Source organism: Chiloscyllium plagiosum, chromosome 3 (assembly GCF_004010195.1).
Source record: "Chiloscyllium plagiosum isolate BGI_BamShark_2017 chromosome 3, ASM401019v2, whole genome shotgun sequence".
In the NCBI taxonomy this organism is placed as follows: Eukaryota; Metazoa; Chordata; class Chondrichthyes; order Orectolobiformes; family Hemiscylliidae; genus Chiloscyllium; species Chiloscyllium plagiosum.
Genome location: NC_057712.1, coordinates 105,827,021 through 105,836,513, shown reverse-complemented (window position 1 = coordinate 105,836,513; position 9,493 = coordinate 105,827,021).

Sequence of the window (9,493 nt, the reverse complement as noted above, 5' to 3'; positions counted from 1 at the left end):
AGGTTTAGGGTGAGAGGGGAAAGATATAAAAGAGACTGAAGGGGCAACTCTTTCATGCAGAGGGTGGTACGTGTATGGAATGAGCTGCCAGAGGATGTGGTGGAGGCTGGTACAATTGCAACATTAGAGAGGCATTTGGATGGGCATATGAATAGGAAGGTTTTGGAGGGATATGAGCCGGGTTCTGAGAGATGGGACTAGATTGGGTTGGGATATCTGGTCGGCATGGACAGGTTGGACCGAAGGGTCTGTTTCCATGCTGTACATCTCTATGACTATGTCTCTATTATGCACAACTTAACTAGAAAACCTAAAGGGACTGCTGAAAGGCACCATTAAAGCTATGGTTTTAAATAAAATCTGAAAGTGGAACCAGGAAGTGCAAGAGTTTCTCTTCCTTACTCCACAATCCCAGGAAATGTCTACATCCACAGATCAGTTTCTAGTCAGCCTCCTCTTTCTTGATTACCTTCTATCTCCAAGGACCTGAAAACTATAAGGAACACTGTTTCAAAATTAGGAAATCAGCCTTTTACAACAGACATGAGGAGAATTTCTTTTCTTAGAGCATTGTGCAACTTTGTAACTCTGTCTCAGAAGGTGGAGGAGTCAGGGTCATAGAATCATAGAATCCCTAATACATGAAAGCAGGCCATTCAGACCATCAAGGCCCTACCCACCCTCTGAAGAGCATCCCAACCAGACCTACCTGCCCCTTACCCTATGACTGTACCCTTGCATTTCCCATGGACATTCCATTTAATTTTCAGATTCCTGAACACTATGGGCAATTCATCATGGTCAATCTACCTATCCTACACATCTTTGGGTTGTGGGAGAAAACCAGAGAACCTGGAGAAAAATCATGCAGACACCTAGAGAATATGCAAATTCCACACAGACGGTCACCCAAAACTGGAATCGAACCAGGATCTCTGGCATTAACCACTGAGCCACCATGCCACCCCCAGGGTCATATTTTTAAGACAGAGGTAGATAGATTCTTGTTAGGTAAGGGAATTATTGAGGCTAGGTGGGTATGTTTAATCTGAAACGCAAACAGATTAACCTTGACCTTATTGAATGGTGGTACAGGCTCAAAGGACTAAATGCTCTTAAGTTGTATGTCCGTTTGCAACTGCTGCGTCAGGCTCAACGACCTGAAGTTTACACCCAGTTCATCAGCCTTAGGACTTGCAGTTCGTCAACTAAATTGAAGTGAGGCCAGAGGCTTAATGTTGCCCGGGCATTGGGCCTACCACCAGTCTGCATCTGTGGCCCTATCCAACTGTGTCTCCCTTGTGTCCTTTGTAGTTGTTGGTGCATGTAAATGCACCTAATTTGGACACATACTGTGGTAATTACCAGCTGATATCCAAATGCAGATTAAACTGCTCTGTTCATAGAACAGCTGATACTCCTCATTTAGCATTTAAACAGGGACAACAGACATGGGAAATGCCATACGTTTTCCAGTCAAATGATGTATTTTGTGTAAGGCGATTTTACTCAGTTCTGGCTTCTGAACCAAAAGGTATCTTCCTCTTGATTTTTATCTTCTTTACTTTTATAAATAGCTGCAGGGTAGGCCATTTAGGACTGAGAGGAGGAGAATTTTCTTTATCCAGAGAGTGCTGAGCTTGTGAAATTCTCTGCTACAGAAAGCAGTTGAGGCCAAAACATTGAATGTTTTCAAGAAGGAGTTATGCATATACTGTACTTTGCTTTTATCGAGCTGTGTAAATAATAAGCTGAAATTTGCTGGGTTCACCAAAATCAAGTGATGTGAAATGAAAAGGAGAAAACATACAAAGCCTGATGACCTTTTTAATCATTAAGTTTTCACTAGTTTTAAAGCGTTTCTATGTTTTGTTGAAGGAACCTATGTGTTTGAGTGTGTTTTGATCAAGTGTTAGAAGTTAGAGGTAATAGACTTACTTGCCATGGTAACTCTGGAAAAACTGAAGCTTTGTTTAATATTATCATAGTAAATCCGATGTGATAATGTGGACTATTTATCATCTGAATTTGTGATGGCACTGGAACTGTGCTGTGTAAAAATCATACACTTATTTGGACGACATACAAATGCAAGCTAAAGTTTTATGTCAAAGTTCATTAAAAGCAAGGGCTAAGTCTCTTACTAAGGAGCCATAAGCAAGTCTTAATGAGTTAATTGATCAAACCAATGAGGAAAATATGACAGGTTTGTGATCGGGTTAGCAAGTTTGCTGGTTGTTAAACTAATCATTTGCTGAAGTTTGGATCGTCTTAAGAGTATACAGATTCTTTGTATGGAAACAGAATAAAATAAACTTGCCATACTGCCGAATTAATTAGCTTGAGGAAGAAGTTGTGTGACCAACAGCTAAAAGTTGAAACAGATGAGGCTGATCACCTGATCTGGTCTGATCTTTGGACAAGTCAAGAAGAAAAGATTCCCTAATGATTATAAGCATTATACAGGTAAGACTTTTGCAATACGTTTTGTGGTTTACTTTGCGTTAATAATGAACACTGGGCACATTCGAACTGCCTTAGGTTATTGATATCCAGAGTTAACCTGACAGACCAAGGACAGGGAATAAAAGTCTACAGCTGATAGTCACACGGGAGTATGATGTAGTAGCTATGACTGAAACTTGGCTGAAAGATGGGAAGGATTAGCAGCTCAACATTCCTGGTTATAGGTGTGATAATCCCATGATTCATGGAGAGTCAGTATTTAATAACTGAGGAGCCTGGTGAGTATAAGTTCCCTTGGTAACAGGCAATAGCCTGCACAGCTGAAACTCAGCATCGGAGTATTTTATAAAGCAGACCCAGGTTCACTTCTTCCCTGCTCCAGAGGTGTGCAAGAAGATCTCTGAACAGGGTTGATTAAAAGAAAGCAGACCCTTCCCTTATCTTTGATGGTCTGCATAATAAGCAAATGTTTGCCCTTAATAAGCTTTGCACATAAATTATTCAGTTGAAAACCTGGGTGATTTACACAGATGAAAAACTAGCAGTGATTTGGTGATGGAGAGGAAAAATAAACAGTTCAGCTGTGTAATACCACTTCTGGGAGACAGTGAGGTCTGCAGATGCTGGAGATCAGAGTTGAGAGTGTGTTGCTGGAAAAGTACAACAGGTCAGGCAGCATCCGAGGAGCAGGGAAAAAAAAAAAGAATCGATGATTCAGGCCAGAGCCCTTCATCAGGAATTTCTGATGAAGGGCTTTGGCCCAGAACGTTGATTTTCCTGCTCTTCAGATGTTGCCTGAACTGCTGTGCTTTTCCAGCAACACACTCTCAACTCTGATACCACTTCTGGATATATTTAAAAAAGCAGTCTCGGGGTGAATCTGCAGAACTGTCTGTTCCGGGCTGTGACTAGCCTATGTATGGCGTGTTTAATGGCTTTGGTTTGATGTTCAACAATAAATTAGGTTTCTTGCCATTTGGGCTTCCTGAGCTTTTACATTGCCAATGAGTGTAAAGAAAGGTTTCAGATAGCCTTGCCTTTCAACAAACCTGATAAGACTGTGACAGAGAAGTATTGGAATGCATTACTGCTCCCATTGGTGTTCCCAGAGATAAAACTCCAGATAATTGGCCACCACCTAGACATGGATAGAAACAGGTACCACTGTATCTATTATTAGGAAAGAAAACTTTTGGAAACTTCAATGAGCATCTGGTCTTTAAGAATGTGAGATTTGAAGGTTAGATTGGCCACATGAGCTAGGGAGCCCTTGTATATTATTCGGACCACTGTAACCCCAGTTATGCATTTTCAGCAGACAGACCAATTCCCCCCAATGGTGTCACAAAGGCTAAGGTCCAAACTTTTGGAAAGGGTTAGGCTACAGAAAATCTGCATGGATTGATAACAGTTTTAAAATGGGTACCAGCTATCTATATGAAGTCATTGGAGGTATCCCAAGGTTTTTCCAGTGGGTTTCAGGAAGATAAAAGGTACCAGGGCTAAGATATATGTGGACCAAAAGGTCTAATTTAAATACTTCAAGGCATTACCAGCCCCTTAAGCATTATGCATCAGACTAGAGGCAGAAGTGGAACATCTAGAGGAACTGGGCATCATAGTCCCAACAATTTTCTGAATGGGCCATGCCAGTAGTCATGGTTATAAAACCTGACAACGCAATCCATCTCTGTGGGTGGTCAACAGAGCTTCCAACATAGACAGATACCCAATGCCACACATAGGAGACTTGTATGTAAAGCTGGTGGTGTCGGTGCAAATACCACACCTACCCCCAATGGCAAGGTTGAGGGGGTCATCAGGAAACACCTATTACTATAAATACTCAGAAAAGATTGTATGAATACACTTGCTAGTCCTTTGAGGTATCTTTGGCTTGTGCCATCTTTCAAAGGGTAACAGAGAACATCCTCCAAGACGTGCTCAGAGTGGCAGTCTATCTGGATAATGTTTTAATCTCAGGAACTACTACGAATTAACTTGTGGAGAGCTTAGAGCAGGTCTTACTGCATCTTTCGGAGTCTGGTATCTGGCTAAAAAGGGAAAATGTGTATCCTGGTTAAAAGAGGTAACGTACTTTTGTACAAAGTTGACAAGGATGATTTTTATCATGTTGAAGAGAAGGTCAATGCTATAAATAAAAAGGCACTCTGAGTCCAAGAAATGAAGAGGGGTCCAAAGACTTCCCCATGTCTTAATAAAAAAGAGAGATACAATATATGGAAGGACCATAGGTAATGGCTTTCCAGAGATCCTGGGAATTATTCGTGAGATTCATTCGGAATCACTATTTACTCTTCCTGTGGAATTTGTAGAGTATGAGTTCCCTTGACAACAAGCAATGGCCTGCCAAGCTAGAACTCATTGTCTGAGCCCTTTAGAAAGCAGACTGAAGGATGGTTCTTTGGAATAGTCTATCCTGGACCGTGTACACCATAGTTCTACTTTCTGATAAAATTACATCATGATAGAGCAAGACATTCAAGGGAAGATTAGCAAGAGTATAGCACAAATATGTTCCCAGAAGGTCAAAGGGTGGGATCAAGATCTGAGAATCATGGATGTGTAGGGGCATGGAGCCTGGGACTAAGAAAACATATGAGAAGCTAAAGGCAGATGCCGAGTGTTTGATGGCCCAACTACTCAATGATGTGCTCCATTGAGTACTAAGAATTATGCGTTCTTCAATCAAGGACAGAGAGGAAGCAAGTTCTAGCCATTGAGACTCAATTCTTAAGATGAGTGGCCTCAATCTCATTCCAGAGTATATTACCCACCATCACCTAAGTACAACCCTAACCTGATGTAAGGTTGAATTCACTGGAGAGTAGGAGGTTGAGAGTTGACCTCAGAGGTTAATAAAATAACAAGAGATATAGATAAATTGAATAGCAGGTACCTTTTCCCTAGGGAGGGGGATTTCAAGATTGGGGGCATATTTTCAAAGTGAGATTTCGAGATGGGGGCAATTTTTTTGTTTTAAACAGAATGTATGGAATGAACTTCCAGAGGAAGTGGTGGATGCAGCTACAGTTACTATATTTAAAAGGCACGCAGATAAGTAGATGATTAAAAAATGTTTGGTGGGATAGGGACCAGGTGCAAGCAGGTGGGACAAGATTAGTTTTGAATAATAGTTGGCGTGGATTAGTTGGACTGAAGGGTCTGTTTCTGTGCTGTATTACTCTGTTGGTTCTCAGCTGTAGGTTAGTCAAAGTCCACTGGTCAGATTAAATGCCCACTGACATAATAAAAAGTGGTGTGGAAGCACTTTGGGTATTATTACATGACATTGTTTACCTCACCTGGAGGCAGGTGAACATTCCTGGGGATCTCCGAGGTGCATTAATTGTGGCCACCTTCAAGAAAGGAGACAAGACTGATCATGGTAGTGATAGAGAACCAAAGCTGTTGTCCAGGATGAGCTATGGCAAAACAAATCTCCTCAATTGCTTCCTCCCGGTGACTGAAACATTCCTACCAGATTGCAATCTGGATTTTATCCATAAAGAAACACAGGGCAAACTTGTTTTGCTTAACTTGGCTCCTGTTTATTTTCAATAACATTGGATGTACTTCAAAGCTATTATATTGTGTATAAAATGCTTTGGAATATTGTGAGTTTGTAAGAGGCTGTGAGAAACTGCACACATTTGAATGTACTTGTATGTAAGTATTCTATTAATAACAAATACAATGATTAAGAAAGCACAACAACACCTCTACTTCCTTAGGAGGCTAAGGAAGTTTAGCATGTTCATAAAGACTCTTACCAATTTTTCTAGATGCATCATTGAAAGCATTCTATTCAGATGCATCATGGCTTGGTATGGCAACTGATTTGCCCAAGACAATAAGAAAGCACAGAGTGTGAACACAGCCTGATGAATCACGCAAATCAGCCTTTGTTCCATTGATTCTATCTATACTTCTTTGTTGGGAAAACAGCCAACATAATTAAAGACTCTTCCCACCCCGGTTATAATCTCTTCCAACCTCATCCGTCGGACAGAACATATAAAAGCTTGATCACACGTACCAACAGGTTCACAAACAGCTTCTTCCCTGCCATTATTAGACTGCGGAATGGACCTCAAATCTTAATGTTGATATTGTTCTTTGCTCCATTACCCCAATTCACTTTGCCTGGAATGATCTGCCCGTACTGTGTCCAAAACAAAAAAACTTTTCACTGTACCTAAGTACATGTGACGGTAATGAATCAAATCAAATAAAAAAGCAATTTAGCTAATATTAGAGAATAGGGCATTTTGTTTAAATGATCTACTAGTAATTTGCTCATTTCAAAATAAAAGTAAATGCTGTGCACAAGAGGAAGATTTGAAATTTAGTCCAGTATCTTTTTTATCCTGCCCTCTGTTGCTTCTTCAAAATTGCACGAGAATCACAATTGCAACAGGACTCAGGGGCTAAACCATACTGTCAGTCAGTGCACAAACGAAGACAGTTCTTCTGGGAATTTACTAGGGAAACAATTTAGTTCTCTGTGCACCAAGCAGATTTCTGTAGATTTTTCGAACTATTATAGCACATATGAAGAAACTAAAGCTTCTGTTGTCTCAAGCTGGCCACCCTGGAGCCAAACTGTTTGCTCTGTCAGTCAACCAGATTTTTCTAAAATAAACGGCAATGCGCATATCATCATATCCCAGTGGGACAATGGATTCCAGAGCTAATTCATTAAGATGCATTATCTAATTGTCTTCATTCCCCTGCAGTTAATTAGAACAAATTAAAGTCAATTTTCATTTTCTTTATTTGATTTTGTGTTTTTTTTATTACCCTGACCAAATTGGATAAATAAATTTCAGTAGCAAAGAAACATGCTGTCCATAGTATTCTTGTGGAATAAAATAGGAGATCTACGATGGCTGCATAGTGACAGGGCTACGTGCAGACCCTTGTCTGTGGCTCATCTGCTTTCTTTCTTTTTACATCAGTTCTTTCTCGTTTTTGTCTTTGGCAGGTTGTCAGCAGCATTGGTGTGGCAATGAGAGCAGGCTGTGCACTGAGTGGAGGCAGCCTCCTGGTGCTCAGAGGTGACAGCAAGGGTATCCTTCTGGTTTTGCAGGCTAGTGAGAGCAAAGCTGCTCTGTGATCGGGGCCGGCCATGGGTGGGTAGGGGACTCTTTAAGATGGCAGCTCTGCAGCTGGAGTGGGACTCTTGGTGCAGTAGCAGCCTGCCCTGGCAGCAGAGCCAGGGACTCTTGGTTGCAGAAGGCCCAGAATGGAGACTCCGTGCCTGGCAGTGGAGCCAGGGACTTTTGGTTGCAATAGGCCCAGAGTGGGAACCCCTGGCACTGGTGAGGTGGTGACTGCAACAGCAGCACGGTATGGCAGAGCTGGGACTACTGGCATCATCAAGGTAGCAGTGGAGCCAAGGACCCCTGTTGACAGCTGTGTTTGGCCCAGAAAGGGGGGGTGGAAGTTTCCTAATAATGGGCATGGCATCAGTGAGGTGGGCTGAGCTGCGAAGAGATGGCACCTAAAGAGTGGGGACTCCTACATCGGTGGGTGTTGCACAGATAATGGTGAGGTGATGGACGATACTCTTTCAGGAACATATTCTTAAACAATTAAAAATGACATCAAAAATGGTGACATTTAAAGCTTTTCACTGCATTATTCACTGCAAAATGCAAGCAGCAATACTAAATCATTCAAATGTGCCCCCATTAACTGGAGCACTTGGAAAATTCACACAAACGTGGTTAACAGATATTCCTCTACAAACAGTAATTTTGGTTGAAATGATATTGCATCGTGCAAGACTGCAGTGGCCAAATCTCATCACATCTTGTTAAAACTCCAAAGGCTTTATTAATGCTTAACCCAATCAATTATTTGAATGTTTAATCACAATCAATGGTGTCTATCCATTTGGAGAGGGAAGTCTATGAATAAGTTGCTGCAAGTTAGAGATGCAAATAAAATGTTTTTAAAAATTGGGAAAACTCAAAACCACCTCAATGTCTTGTCATTTTTAATTAATCTTTGATGCAGAAAGCCTTTTGAGTGAGTCTATTCTCTTCTGAATCAACTCATGTATTCACTATAAATGTGCAATAAGCCTGATTGCATGCTCAGAATTATTATACCTTGAATCTGATCTGATATAACACAAACTGGATTATTTGGAAAGTCCATCATGTTTGTTGAAATGTAGCGAGGGCAGCACGGTGGCTTAGTGGTTAGCACTGCTACCTCACTACATTAGGGACCTGGATTTGATTCCAACTTTGCACAAACTCCACACAGACAGTGGCCCATTCTCCCAGTGTCTGCATGGGTTTCCTCTGGATGCTCTGGTTTCCTCCCACAATCCACAGATATTTAAGTTGGGGGAATTGGCCATGATAAATTGCCCATAGTGTTCAGGGATGTGTAGGTTAGGTACAGACGTCAAGGGTAAGTATAGGATAGGTGATTGGTCTGGGGAGGTTACTCTTTGGAGGGTTGGCCAGAGGACATGTTTCCACATTGTGGGGGTTCTTAAAAAAAACTTCTAAAAATGTTGTCCTGCCTAGCCTAAGGAAAACTAAGTTAGATTTACTTTCAAACACTATTATACAAAAGGAGAAAAAAAATACTTGGCACCATGGCTCAGTGGTTAGCTCTGCTGCCTCACAGGCCCCAGGACCTAGGTTCAATTCCACCCTCAGGTGACTACGTGTGTGGACTTTGCACGTTCTCCCAGTGTCTGTGTGGATTTCCTTCTGGTACTCCAATTTTCTTTTACAGTCCAAAGATGTGCAGGTTAAGTGGATTGGCCATGCTAAATTGTCCAGAATGTCTGGGGATATGCAGGCTAGGTGGATTAGCCATGGGAAATGCAGGGTTAAAACGATAGAGAGGTGGGTCTGAGCAGCATGGCCTTCAGAAGGTCAGTGTGGACTCGATAGGCTGAATGGCTTAGCTCCACATTGTAGTAATTCATTGAATATTTTAACTTTTGACCTGCTGGTAGTTGGGGGAGTGAGCCAGT